Source organism: Loxodonta africana, chromosome 3, assembly GCF_030014295.1.
Source record: "Loxodonta africana isolate mLoxAfr1 chromosome 3, mLoxAfr1.hap2, whole genome shotgun sequence".
NCBI lineage: Eukaryota > Metazoa > Chordata > Mammalia > Proboscidea > Elephantidae > Loxodonta > Loxodonta africana.
This window is the reverse complement of record NC_087344.1, coordinates 70049001-70064932: the sequence shown is the minus strand read 5'-3', so window position 1 is coordinate 70064932 and position 15932 is coordinate 70049001.

Sequence of the window (15932 nt, the reverse complement as noted above, 5' to 3'; positions counted from 1 at the left end):
CACCCTCTGGCTGCCTCTGCCTCATCTTTCAGTGAAAATGTCAATCCTTCAGTAATGCCCTCCCTGACCCTCAACTCAAAGTATATTCCCCATCACAGTGCCCCATTCTTAGCCTTTATAGTCTTTTCCACCATTTTAACTCTATATTTGTGTGGGTATTTGTTTCATGCAATCCCGCCACCCCCCACTCCATGAGACTGAATGGTCCATGAGATTCACTGGGACATGTCTGTCTTTCTTAGTCACTGATAAATCTCCAACCACTCTCCCAGAGCCTGGCACTCATTACCAGTTTGTTAAAAGTGTAAATAAATATTTTCCATAGAGCAAATAATGTCCTTAATGTCTAAAATTGTTTAAGAGAGAAATGTGTTGCAATAAAAGAGAAGCAATTTTAGGGTAAGCATTAAGCATATTGAATGTATTTGGTAAGAGGCTTGGTAGTGGATAAGGTATAATTATGTGGCTGAACAGGTTAAGGGTGATTTGTTCTTTGTGTTTGTTGTTGTTAGTTGCTGTTGAGTCAACTCCAACTCATGGTGACCTTATGTATATAACAGAAGGAAATGTCGCCCGGTTCTGTGCCATCTGCATGATCACTGGTTTATGTTTAGCTGGTGGAAATAAAAGTCTGTTAAATTGTGGAAAAGAAAACATGAAGAGTTCATCAAGCCATTGGAAGAAACAGACAAGATAACTCAGAGGATGCTGGGTGTTTGCCCCCTTGAGACCACAGGAGTAAGATAAGCAAAGGGATGGCTAGATTCCAAACAAGTATAAAATTAGCCCCATGAAGGCTCAACTAGCCGTGTGGCTACCACTCCATTGGCCCAGCTTCTCCTGTTAATTACACCAGAAATGGAAAATCTGCCTGCAAATAGGGCTGGTCAAAGTGGAGTCAAGCTACATCACCTTGGAGAGCGATGGGGGTGGAATTTAGGAGGGGAGTGGGGAGAGGCTAGAGTGGGACATCATATGGGTATGACACTGAGGGATGACTTTAAAGGAATACACTGATCCTGTGGGCTTGAGAATGTCTTGAGCATGTTACCTTCCTGAATGTTTCTCCTGCAAACATGTGGCAGCTTTCGTTAATAAACTAAGGATTTCTGAATCAACATTTCCTCCCCTGTCTTGCTCACCAGTACTGCTGCTTGGAAGAGGGCCCCACAGGGAGCAGGGCAAGGAAGAGTCAGTAGTCCCCACCAGATTTTAAAGGTCAGGGACCTTCTTCCCATTATAATGATAAGGCAAATAGGGTCAAGAGACTTAATGTAGAGAGAGTGGGTTATCATGTAATCAGTATGTACATTGTGTGTGTGTAGTTGGTACACAGTCCCCAGAACTTAGAAGTAAGATCATTCCTTGACGGTGAATCTGTTAAAAATGCCAACTAGGGAGCAAGCTTGACCATCAGCGTAAGGCCCCAGTTGGGTACAACTAGTGGTGCGTCAGCTCATACCAGCTTACAAGAGGCAATCATTAAATTTTCTGTAATTCTGTAAACTGGTTGTCGACACAACCATTATGAAAAATTAAATTCTCTAAACCTAATAAATAAATTTTATGAAAAACAAAGATAATGGATATTCAGAGTTTATCACTTCCTATTTTACGACTTTTTGCTACTATTTGTGCTTTTGAGATTATTTGCATCTATTGTATTTATACGGTGGAAGCTCTATGTAACGTTGTGCTACCGCACCCAGTGGAGCTCTGCTGGCGCAGTGGTTAAGAGCTATGGTTGCAAACCAAAAAGTCAGCGGTTTGAATCCACCAGCCGCTCCTTGGAAGCCCAATGGGGCAGTTCTACTCTGTCTTATAGGGTCACTATGAGTTGGAATCAACTCCACAGCAAGGTTTTTTTTTTTTTTTTGCACACAGTGGTAGCTTGAAATTGGTCAAGGTGGGAGTATTTATACCATGAAATCAGAAAACGCAACAAACCAGGGCTTGATTTATTGTTTTGTTGATTGTCTAAAAAAAAAAATTTGATTGTCTAGACTTAAGAAAATGATGGAGAAAATGTTAATAACGCAAATTAAACTTAAAAGCCTGTCATGTCTCTAAATGTTACACTGAGACTAGCACAACAACTGAGGAAATATTCTTCCTGTATTTGAGGACTATCATCTTGTTCAGCAAAGCAGTGGTGCACATCATTGACGAATGAATGGAGCCCTGCCATGTCTTCGTTGTTTCGCTTTCATCTTACTCGTTAATTTAAAAGAAAATACCAGCCACAGTTCAGGTCAGAACTAAACTCATTGTCAATGGCTTCCTTAGGTCGGCTATAAATACAGGAGATCACCAAAAACCAATGAAACCACTCTATGAGAAGCAGTTGGCCATATGGAATTTATAGTAAATGGCATTGTGCGTTTTGTTATTATTTGCAAAGTATGTGTTACACGTGCTTTATATCAGTAAAGTTTATAATAAATGTATGTACATATGTACAATATATGCATATGTCTTTTTGAGAGCTGGTTGTTAAACATGTATGTTTTAAATTATTTCAAAATAAAATTTACTAAAAATATTTACCCCAAAAATGAAAATATTAATAAGAATAGTTTCACTGCCCCACTCTTCATCCCTTACTCTGATTTACTTTTCTGTGTAGCCCTTATCACCACTGATTATAGTGTATAGTTTATTTAACTTTCACAACAATCATTTGAAGCAGGTACCATGATTATTCTTTGCTCCCTCTGTCTGAATCGCTCTACTGGCTTCACTTTTCCAGGAAGCCTCACTGGCTTGCTCGCATCAATGCCAAGACAACTACAGTAGGCAGCTCTGACCTGGCTCACAATGACCCCTGCCTCTTGGTGTTTATGCCCTAGTGGGCTCCTCTTAAAGAGCCCTGGTGGTGCAGTGGTTAAGTACTTGGCTGCTAATCAAAAGATGGCAGTTCAAACCCACCAGCTACTCTCTGGGAGAAAGATGCAGAAGTCTGCTTCTGTAAAGATTGCTGTTGTTGTTAGTTGCCATCCAGTCAGTTCCAACTCATAGTGACCCTGTGTACAATAGAAGGAAACACTGCCTGGTCCTGTGCCATCCTCACAATTGTTGTTATGCTTGAGCCCATTGTTGCCCACTGTGTCAGTCCATTTTGTTGAGGGTCTTCCTGTTTTTTTGCTGACCCTCTACTTTACCAAGCATGATGTCCTTCTTCAGGGACTGGTCCCTTCTGATAACTTGTCCAAAGTATGTGAGAAGAAGTCTTGCCATCCTTGCTTCTGAGAAGCATTCTGGCTGTACTTCTTCCAAGACAGATTTGTTCATTCTTTTGACAGTCCATGGTATATTCAAAGTTCTTTGCCAACACCATAATTCAAATGGTCAATTCTTCTTTGGTCTTCTTCATTCATTGTCCACCTTTCTCATGTATATGAGGCAACTGAAAACACCATGGCTTGAGTCAGGCACACCTTAGTCCTTAAAATAACAACTTTCTTTTTAACACTTTAAAGAGGTCTTTTGTAGCATATTTGCCCAATGTAATACATCATTTGATTTCTTCATGGCTGCTTCTATGGGAACTGATTGTGGATCCAAGTAAAATGAAATCTTTGACAACTTCAATCTTTTCTCCATTTATCATGATGTTGCTTATGGGTCCAGTTGTAAGGATTTTTTTTTTCTTTTCTTTTCTTTATGATGAGCCGTAATCCATACTGAAGGCTGTAGTCTTTGATCTTCATCAATAAGTGCTTCAAATTCTCTTCACTTTCAGCAAGGACTGATATGTTATCTGAACATTGCATATTGCTAATGAGTCTTCCTCCAATCCTGATGCTGCGTTCTTCTTCATGTTGTCCAGCTTCTCAGATTATTTGCTCAGCATACGGATTGAATAGGTATGGTGAAAGGATACAACCCTGATGCACACCTTTCCTGACTTTAAACCACCCCTTGTCCTGTTCAAAGAGCTGCCTCTTGGTCTATCTACAGGTTCCTCATGAACATACTTAAGTGTTCTGGAATAATCATTCTCTGCAATGTTATCCATAATTTGTTATGATCCATACAGTCAAATGCCTTAGCATAGTCAATAAAACACAGGTAAACATCTTTCTGCTATTCTTTGTTTTCAGCTATGATCCATCTGACTTCAGCAATGATATCCCTAGTTCCACGTCCTCTTCTGAATCTGGCTTGAATTTTTGCAGTTCTCTGTTGACACACTGCTGCAGCCGCTTTTAAATGATCTTCAGCAAAATTTTACTTGTGTGTGATATTAACGATACTGTTTGATAATTTCCGAATTCTGTTGGATCACCTTTCTTTGGAATGAGCACAAATATGGATCTCTTCTAGTCAATTGGCCAGGTAACTGTCTTCCAAATTTCTTGGCACGGACAAGTGAGTGCTTCTAGCGCTGCAGCCATTTGTTGAAACATTTCAATTGGTATTCTGTAGATTCCTGGAGCCTTATTTTTCACCAATGGTTTCAGTCCATTCCATAAAGATTACAGCCTAGGAAACCCTATGAGGAAGTTTTACTCTGTCTTATAGGGCCACTGTGAGTCAGAATCAACTCAACAGCCATGGATTTGGTTTTGTTTTTGGTACACTTCCTCACTTGAATGTGGACTGGACCTTGTAATTCCCATCTAACAAATAGCATATGGCAAAAGATGAGAGGCTACTTCCGTGATTAGGTTATACAAACGCTATGACATCCATCTTGCTAGCAGACTCTTGCTGTCACTTCTTGCCTTGTTGCTTATTTGTGACCTTCCTGTGAGCTTTCTAGCCAATAGCCTGCAAACAACTACATTCTGCAAAAAAACACGAGTGAGTTTGGAAGTTGATCCTCCCCAGATGAGCTTTCAGATGAGACCATAGCCCCAGATGATACCTCATTTGCAGCCTGTGAGAGAACCTGAAGCAGACAACGCAGTTAAGTCATGCCCAAATTCCTAACTCACAGAGACTTTGAGATAATAGATGCTGTTTTTTTTAAGCCACTATGGTTTTGAGTAACTTGTTACACAGCAACAGATAGCTAATATAACATTCCTCTGCATCTCCACAGCACCCGTACATCTCTTATCATTGTATATATATTTTGTATTATAATTGTGTGTTTGCATGTATCTCTCAGCCTCCCCATTCTCACACTGTAAACTCTTTTTATGAGCAAGGACTGTGATTTGTTTACCATTTTATCTTCAGTTTATAGCACAATGCCTGTCTCACAGTTGGAACACAATAAATCTTGTTAAAAATTATTGAGAAGTCCTCTGTTATGGATTGAATTGTGTCCATCCTCCCCCCAAAAAATATGTGTTGGAATCTCAAACAGTATACCTGTGGGTGTAATCCTATTTGGAAATACGGTTTTCCTTGTTGTGCTACTTAGGTCATACCCGATTTGGGTGAGTTCTAAATCTACTAACTTCTGATTTGTAAAAAGATCCAATTAGACACAGAGGCATGGACACGCAGGGGAAAACAGACACCATTTGAGGATACTCTACAAGCAAAGGAATCAAGGATCAGTAGCAGACACCAGAAGCCAGGAGAGAGGCTCACAGAAGGAATTGGCACAGCCAAGACCCTGATTTGGACTTCTAGCCTCCGGAACTGAGAGAAAATAAATCCCTGTTCTTTAAAGCCACTCACTTGTCATATTCATGTTATAGCAACACTAGGTAACTAAGACATTCCCTATTAGAAGTAAATTGTAGTTGGGTTTATGTATCAGCCTATGAATTTGGTCAGCTCTGATGAAGTTCTTAAATTTGCAGAATTCAGTAGCAGAGCCTGAACTCTTGGCATATCACCACGGCACTGTTCACCATGAGGCCCCATCTGGGTGGCCAGCTGGTCCTGTAGATGAGATCTCTATATCAACTTCTTCAACAGCATAATTCTTGAAACTAGTGTTTGTAACATGAAACCACATGAGAGGACAAAGTGACCTGCCCATCCACCTGTTCTAATTCATATACTTTTAAACCTTCCGAGGAAAACCATTTCTCCTCCTTCCTTTGTACCACACAAAGATTTAGCCATAAAATTTAGGCTTAGAGTAATCGCGTCCTGAATAAATGGTTTTTCTTTTGGGTTAAAAAAAAAAAAAAAAAAAAACCACTAACATGTTCATTTTAATTTGAAAAATGCTATTTTAAATGGTAGGGAGCCTTTTAATTCTTGACTCTGAGTTATAAAAAAAAATAGATAAGCAGAAATGTGTTATTAAAGCTATTTTTCTTGGCTTTCTGGTAATTTAATAAACTACTGAAGCTAAGCCTTGAGACTTTATGATGCAGCAAGAAGAAGACTTGTCTGTTGATTAATAGTTTCTGATCGTCCCCCACCCAGCCCCCCTGCTTCCCGGGGTGATTCCTGAAGGACAGCGGGTGATTTCTGAAGAATGAAGACAATTTGGATAAATGGTGTACAAAAATGCCTTGTCTACGGAAACTCCATCTCCAGGAACATCCTACCCACTCTTCTCTAAGGCTCAGAGTGCTAGAGAACAGGTTGAGATGAGTCTCAGAAGACAACTCAAAGGGTGGTCATTTACATTTTTGACAACTTCAGAGCATTTCACCAACTTTAAAATATTTCCACCTCAAGGTCATTTGGGGCTTTCCAGTTATTAGGCCTTGGTTACTTGACTTCAAACCTACTCCTAATGATCCTGAAACTCTGCAAACCACATTTCTGCTTTGCCTGTTGGCTTACTGTTAGGCTCTGTCACTAAAGGGCAGAAGAGTCCCTACATGGCACAAAGGGTATAAGCTCAACTATTAAACTAAAGGTTAGCCATTCAAAACCACCCAGCTATACTGCAAAAGAAAAGATCTGGCGATCTGCTTTGGTTAAGATTATTGTTAGGTGCCCTTGAGTCAGTTCTGACTCATAGTGACCCTATGTACAACACAATGAAACTGCCTGGTCCTGAACCATCCTCACAATCATTGCTATGGTTGAGCCCATTGCTGCAGCCACTGTGTCAATCCGTCTTGTTGAGGATCTTCCTCTTTTTCACTAACCCTCTACTATACCAAGCATGATGTCCTTCTCCAGGGACTGGTCTCTCCTGATAACATGTCCAAAGTATGTGAGACTAAGTCTTGCCATTCCTGCTTCTAATGAGTGTTCTGGCGGTATTTCTTCCAAAACAGATTTGTTTGTTCTTCTGGCAGACCATGGTATATTCAATATTCCTTGCCAACACCATAATTCAAAGGCATCGGTTCTTCATCAGTCTTCTTCATTCATTGTTCAGCTTTCACATATATATGAGGTGATTGAAAACACCATGGCTTGGGGCAGGCACACCTTAGTCTTCAAGGTAACATCTTTGCTTTTCAACACTTTAAAGAGGTCTTTTGCAGCAGATTTGCCCAATGCAATGTGTCTTTTGATTTCTCGATGGCTGTCTCTAGGGGCGTTGATTTTGGATCCAAGTAAAATGAAATCTTTGACAACTTCAATCTTCTCTCCATTTATCATGATGTTGCTTATTGGTCCAGTTGTGAGGATTTTTGTTTTCTTTATGATGAGGTGTAATGCATACTAAAGGCTGTCGTCTTTGATCTTCATCAATAAGTGTTTCAAGTCCACTTCACTTTCAGCAAGCCAAGTTTTGTCATCTGCATATTGCAGGTTGTTAATGAGTCCTCCAATCCTGATGACCCCGTTCTTCTTCATATAGCCCAACTTCTCCAAATATTTGCTCAGCATACAGATTGAATAAGTATGATGAAAGGATACAACCCTGATGCACACCTTTCTGATTTTAAACCACAGAGTAACCCCTTGTTCTGTTCAAACAACTGCCTCTTGGTCTATGTACAGTTTCCTCATAAGCACAATTAAGTGTTCTGGAATTCCCAATCTTTGCGATGTTATCCATGATGTGTTATGATCCACACAGTCAAATGCCTTTGCATAGGCAATAAAAATAGGTAAACATCTTTCTGGTATTCTCTGTTTTCAGCCAAGATCCATCTGACATCAGCAATGATATCCCTCATTCCACATCCTCTTCTGAATCAGGCTTGACTTTATGGCAGTTCCCTGTCAATGTACTGCTGCAATCACTTTTGAATGATCCTCAACAAAATTTTACTTGTGTGTGATAGCAGTGATATTGTTCGATAATTTCCACATTCAGTTGGATCGCCTTTCTTGGGAATAGGCATAAATATGGATCTCTTTCAGTCATTTGGCCAGGTAGCTGTCTTCCAAATCTCTTCACGTAGACAAGCGAGCACTTCCAGCACCCCATCTGTCTGTTGAAACATGTCAATTGGTATTCCGTCAATTCCTGGAAACTTGTTTTTCACCAGTGTCTTCAGTGCAGCTTGGACTTCTTCTTCGGTCAGTAAAGCCCTATGGAGCACAGTTCTACACTGCAACAAATGGAATCACCATGAGTCAGAATCGACTGTATTGCGACTAACAACAACAACAGAGGGAGACCCGAAGGCTGGAAAAGGAAGAACGGACTTTTTCATTACTGTTTGGCTCCTGTTCCTGTCAACGTCACCCTAGCAATGAAAATTTGTTTCAGTAGCCGCAGGTGCAACCAGCTTGCTGGTTTGCCAACACTTGCAGAATCAGCCTCATAGTGGCCCTTACAACACCCACACCAGTAGGCTGGCGCCTCCTCCTCAGAGGTTTGGGTCCCTGTTCCATGGGACCTCTCCTCTGAGCTCAGAGATTCCAACACAGCCAAACTGCATCCCCTTCCCTTCCCAGATGTGGGAGTCTGAGGTTCAGCTCCTCAAGATTCCTCCTCCAGGCTTCTATGTGTTAATAGTTCCAACCGCTTCCCTTTGGGTGGTAGCTGCTTCCTGCAGTTGCTACCTCTGTGATACCCTTAGAACTTTTTTTTTTTGTCTTTTCAGTTTTTCAAAACAAAGTTCACAATTATTTATATTAAATTATTTCTGTTAAAACAACTGATGTCTGTTCTGTCTTCTGCCTGAGCCCTTACTGATAGTGACAAAAAAAAAAAAAAAAAAAGCAGATTAGCACATCTTTGTCCTGTGGAGCACCTTGTGATCTGAAACTGCCAACATTTCAGTTAGCAGCTGCTGTACAGTTGATCCCAACTCATGGCGAGCCCGGGTGTTGCAGAGTAAAACCATTCCATAGGGCTTTCTTGGCTGTAATCTTTGTGGAAGCAGATTGCCAGGCCTTTCTTCCAAGGTGACTCTGGGTAGGTTCAAATTGCCAACCTTCATGTTAGTAGCTGAGAGCAAACCATTTGTGCCAGCCAGTGACCTCTGAAAGCGACAGAAAGAAGCAATCCCAGAAAATGTAGATAGACTAAACTTGTACTCCTTAGGTATTTTCTTAGGACTGTTTCTCTCCTTATAAAATGAAACAGATGGTCCAAATATGTTTCATGTATGAGACTGACTCCATGCAGTCAACATTCCATTCTCTCCCTCTTCTTTTGGTAATGGTTGGGAAAGGTTGTTGTGGCAAGGAAAATCTTCTTTGTTGAAAAGTCTTTCCTTCGGTGCTATATAGTTAGCTCTATGAGGACAGAGAACATGATTGCAAGTAACACAGAACTGAGGATGCCCTCCCAAACCAGAGAGGGTTGATTTCCTGGCTTCAGATGAAGAGTCTCATTCAAGAGACTACCACCACTGCCCTCCCAATACCCAGTGCCTGTCTCCCACTGCTATGACAGTAACTTAATACTGGAAAAAGTGTTAGCCACTTAGCTGTCTGAAAACTCAGTAAGGACCAACCATATGATACATGTTTCAACAAAGTTCATTCACTCTGGGCTGTATTACTAGAAATAGGAAAGTGGGAGAAATGGGTAAGATCAGTGACTTTGGGTCACTCACCATGTGACCTTAAATAGGATATTTAATCATAATGAGCCTTAGTTTTGGCTTATACAAAAATATGTATCTCACAGGATTATTGTGAGAATTATAAGAGATAATAAAGATGATCCAACAGAATGTGGAAATTATCAAATAATATCATTAATGTCACACACAGGTAAAATTTTGCTGAAGATAATTTAAAACTGGTTGGAGTAGTAGATCGACAGGGAACTGCTAGAAATTCAAGCTGGATTCAGAAGATGTGGAATGAGGGATATCATTGCTGATGTCAGATGGATCCTAGCTGAAAGCAGAGAATACCAGAAAGATGTTTACCTGTGTTTTACTGACTATGCAAAGGCATTCAACTGTGTGGATCATAACAAATTATGGATAACATTTGCAAAGAATGGGAATTCCAGAACACTTAATTGTGCTCATGAGGAACCTGTACATAGACCAAGAGGCAGTTGTTTGGACAGAACAAGGGGATACTGCATGGTTTAAAGTCAGGAAAGGTGTGCATCAGGGTTGTATCCTTTCACCATACCTATTCAATCTGTATGCTGAGCAAATAATCCAAGAAGCCGAACTATAGGAGAAGAATGCAGCATCAAGATTGGAGGAGGACTTATTACCAACCTGTGATATGCAGATGACACAACCTTGCTTGCTGAAAGCAAAGAGGACTTGAAGCACTTACTGATGAAGATCAAGGACTACAGCCTTCGGTATGGATTACACCTCAACATAAAGAAAACAAAAATCCTTGCAACTGGACCAATAAGCAACATCATGATAAATGGAAAAGCTACTGAAGTTGTCAAGGATTTCATTTTATTTGGATCCACAATCAACACCCACGGAAGCAGTAGTCAAGAAATCAAACAATGTATTGCATTCGGCAAATCTGCTGCAAAAGACTTCTTTAAAGTGTTAAAAAGCAAAGATGCCACCTTGAAGACTAAGGCGCACCTGAGTTGTACATAGGGTCACTGTGAGTCAGACCTGACTCTAGGGCACCTAATAACAGATAGCACTGTACGTGATTCACTGTAAGTGCTCAAGTATTAGTAGCTGCTATTATTCTTTTTTTTTTTTTTAAGTGTCATTTCTATAACCCATTGCCATTGAGTCAACTCCAACTCATAGCGACCCTATAGGACAGAGTAGAACTGCCCCACAGCGTGTCCAAGGAGCGCCAGGTAAATGCGAACTACAGACCTTTTGGTTAGCAGCCGAACTCTTAACCGCTGTGCCCTCAGGGTTTCCAGTGTCATTTCTAGAACCCACAAAAATACGTTAATCCTCAACTTTATAGACTGTCATTAGTTTTAAGATTTGCAAATAGAGTGTGTCCTGAGGAAGGAGACTAAGGGTTGTGACTTAAAAATATATGATATGGGAATTAGACATAGGGACCAGGAACATTAGAAGAGCAGCCATCACTTACCTGACACTCTGATCTGGGTTGGGTATCCCTACTGTGTGCTTTCATAGCACCCAGTATTTTCCCTTAATAACCTCATCACCTTTCTTAGTAACTATGGCTTAATGCTTAAACTTAAAAATCCATGCAAGCAGGAATTGTGTCTGTCTTGCCCACTGCTATATTCCCAAGTCGCCAGTGAATATGTGCTGAATGAATAGGGTGGGGGTGTGGAGGGAACATAAAGAGCCTGGAGTGTTCGGTCCCACCTGCTGACTTCACAGTCCAGAAGCAGGACAAGCACTCAGGGTCCCCCTTCCCTGGAATTCCCTGAGATACACACAGTCAGGGAGTGCATTGTGTTGGAAAGGCATTAGGTATTGATTCCAGGTCTCCCTTACCTAAGTTACCTTCTTAAGAATTTCTTAAAGGGAAAAATTCATAGAGGCTTCTAGGGAATTCATTCTCAGTCATCCTGGGATGACAGCTTGGGCACTGGACTCTCACTCAGAACGCACCTCAACACAATTCAGCATGCATTTTTGATACCCACCACATGCCAGGCACACTACTGAACAATATTCTATGTGAAATTTCTCTCCTTTTAAAATAAACGCTATTTTTATTAGCCTTCACACGTCAGTCAGTTTGTCACACTGTGGGGGCTGGGGTATTGCTGTGATGCTAGAAGCCATACCACAGTTTTCAAATAGCAGCAGGGCCACCCGTCATGGACAGGTTTCAGCTGAACTTCCAGACTGACAAAGACTAGGAAGAAGGACCTGGAGGTCTACTTCTGAAAAGAATTAGCCAGTGAAAACCTTACCCAGTGGCAATGATGCATTGCCTTGGGTGAATCTGCTGCAAAAGACCTCTTTAAAGTGTGAAAAAGCAGAGATGTCACCTTGAAGACTAAGGTGTACCTGACCCAAGCCATGGTGTTTTCAATTGCCTCATATGCATGGGAAAGCAGGACAATGAATAAGGAAGACTGAAGAAGAGAAGAAGAATGGATGCCTTTGAATTATGGAGTTGGCGAAGAATATTGAATATACCATGGACTGCCAAAAGGACAAACACATCTGTCTTGGAAGAAGTACAGCCAGAATGTTCCTTAGAAGCAAGGATGGCTAGGCTTTGTCTCATGTACTTTGGACACGTATCAGGAGGGACCAGTCCCTGGAGGACATCACACTTGGTAAACTAAAGGATCAGCGAAAAAGATGAAGACCCTTGAAGGAGATGCATTGACACAGTGGCTGCAACAATGGGCTCAAGCACAAAAAGGATTGTGAGGATGGCTCAGAACTGGGCAGTGTTTCATTCTGTTGTACACAGGATCACTACAAGTCGGAATCGACTAGACAGCATCTAACAACAACATTTTTATTAAAGCAGTACATGCACATGATTTAAAAGCTAAAAAAAAACGAAACTCATAAGCAAGGCACCACCATCCCCCACAAACCTATCCTGCTTCTCATAAGCAACCACTTCAACCTTCTTGGCCTTTTATTCTGGTGTTTACCTCCAGATTTCTGCATAATTATTGCAAATTCCACTATGTCTTGAATCATCTATTTAGGTATTACCTACTCACTTCCTTTTATGGTAAATGAGGATTTTAGCTCTATTCACACACCCCTTTTCTTATCTATCCTCCCACTACAGTGATATCACAATTTTTGGTCAAATCCATATTTGAGTTTCTTATTATAATGATCATGTAAATATTCTTCATTGCTGAGTTAATAATTGTTTCATTTTTCATTTGAATTTATAGCTAATTCTTCCCACCCTCATCAACTGCTCTAAAACAACTCTCAACACAATTTTCCACACAGTCAATTGTCTCAGAATAATCTGTCATCTTCCTTTTCTCCCACCTTGTTCTCCATCCCCACCCCCATGAACACAGATCTTTTCTGGAAGTCTCCAACTTCCTACTCCAATCTGGACTAGTGGTGGCAGCTCTCCCTACATTGTTTCAAGGCTCTTGAGTTAAGACCTTCCTTTTCCATCATTCCCAGGAGTTCCTTAGCCTCTTTCCTGCATTGGATACCTTTTTCCTGGATTCCCTGTCTTCTTTCTCATTTACTCACTTGTCTTAGGTTTCTGATAAGGGTGTTGTTATGTTAAAAAAAAAAAATTTTTTTTTTTTTTATGTTAGGTGCTGTCCAATCGGTTCCGACTCATTGCAACTCCTTGTACAACAGAACGAAACACTACCTCGTCCTGCACCATCCTCACAATCGTTTTTACACTTGAGCCCATTGTTATAGCCATTGTGTCAATCCATCTTGTTGAGTGTCTTCCTCTTTTTCAGTGACCCTCTACTTTATCAAGCATGATGTCCCACTTCAGGGACAGATATTCCTGATAACATGCCCAAAGTATGTGAGACAAAGTCTCGCCATCCTTTCTTTTAAGGAGCATTCTGGCTGTCCTTCTTCCAAAACAGATGTGTTCGTTCTTTTGGCAGTCCATGGTATATTCAATATTCTTCACCCACACCATAATTCAAAGGCATCCATTCTTCTTCTCTTCTTCAGTCTTCCTTATTCATTGTCTAGCTTTCACATGCTTATGAGATGATTGAAAACGCCATGGCTTGGGTCAGGCACACCTTAGTCCTCAAAGTGTCACCTTCGCTTTTTAACATTTTAAAGAGGTCTTTTGCAGCAGATTTTTTTAATCGTGATATTGACTATTTGTCCACTTGTAAGGATTTTTGTTTTCTTTTGTTGAGGTGTAATTCATATTGCAGGCTACACTCTCTGATTTTCATCAGTAAGAGCTTCAAGTCCTCTTCACTTTCAGCAAGGAAGGTTGTGTTATCTGCATATCACAGGTTATTAATGAGTGTTCCACTAATCCTGATGCCACGTTCTTCTTCATATAGTTCAGCTTCTCAGATTATTTGCTCAGAATACAAGTTGAATAAGCATGGTGATAGGATACAACCCTGAAGTACACCTTTTCTGGTTTTAAGCCACACAATATCACCTAGTTCTGTTGGAATGGCTGCCGCTTGGTCCATGTACAGATTCCACATAAGCACAATTAAGTGTTCTGGAATTCCCATTCTTCACAATGTTATCTATAGTTTGCTTTGATCCACATAGTTGAATGCCTTTGCAGAGTCAATAAAATACAAGTAAACATCTTTCTGCTGTTCTCTGCTTTCATCCAAGATCCATCTGATATCAGCAATGATATCCCTCGTTCCACATCCTCCTCTGAATCCAGCTTGAATTTCTGGCAGTTCCCTATTCAGTGAACTGCAGCGACCATTTCTGAATTATCTTCATCCAAATTTTACTTGTGTGTGATATTAATGATATTGTTTGATAAATTTCGTGGTCTGTTGGATCACCTTTCTTTGGAATTGGCACAAATATGGATCTCTTTCAGTGGGTTGGCCAAGTATCTGTCTTCCAAATTTGTTGGCATAGACGACTGAGCACCTACATCATTTGTTGAACACCTCAGTTGGTACTCCGTCAATTCCTGGAGCCTTGTTTTTCACCAGTGCCTTCACTGCAGCTTGGAATTCTTCCTTCAGTACCATTGGTTCTTGATCATATGGTATCTCCTGAAACGAACAACGACCAATTCTTTTTGGTACAGTGACTCTATATTCCTTCCATCTTCTTTTGACGCTTCCTGCATCATTCAATATTTTGCCCAGAGAATCCTTCAATATTGCAGCTTGAGGCTTGAATTTTTCCTTCAGTTCTTTAAGCTTCAGAAACGCTGAGTGTGTTTTTCCTTTTTGGTTTTCGAACTCCAGATCTTTGCACATGTCATTATAATACTTTGTCTCCTCAAGCTGCCCTTTGAAATCTGTTCAGCTCTTTTACTTCATCATTTCTTCCATTCGCTTTAGCTACTCTACATTCGAGAACAAGTTTCAGAGTCCCTTCTGACATCCGTTTTGGTCTTTTCTTTCTTTCCTGTCTTTTTAATGACCTCTTGCTTTCTACATGTATGAAGTCCTGGATGTTATTCCACAACTCATCTGATCTTATGTCATTAGTGTTCAATGCATCAAAGCTATTCTTGAGATGGTCTCTAAATTCAGGTGGGATATACTCAAGGTCAGATTTTGGTTCTCCTGGACTTGTTCTAATTTTCTTCCACTTCAACTTGAACTTGCATATGAGCAATTGATGGTTTGTTCCACAATTGGTCCCTGACCTTGTTCTGACTGATGATATTGGGCTTTTCCATTGTCTCTTTCCACAGATGTTGTTGATTTGATTCCTGTGTTTTCTATCAGGTGAGGTCCACGTGTACAGTAGCCCTTTACGTTGTTGAAAAAAAATATTTACAATGAATAAATCGTCGGTCTTGTAAAATTCTATCATTCGAGCTCCAGTGTCATCTCTATCACCAAGACCATATTTCCAACTACTATTCCTTTTGCTTTGTTTCCGGTTTTTACATTCTAATCACCAGTAATTATCAATGTAGCTTGATGGCATGTTTGATCAATTTCAGACTGTAGAAGTTGGTAAAAATCTTCAGTTTCCTCATCTTTGAGACTTTAACTGATCTTTCTTGTAGGGATATGGATATTATTCTATCACTGACAGTGTTATCCTTCAGCATAGATCTTAAGATGTTCTTTTTGACAAGGAATGTAATGCCATTTCTCTTCAATTTGTCATTCCCGG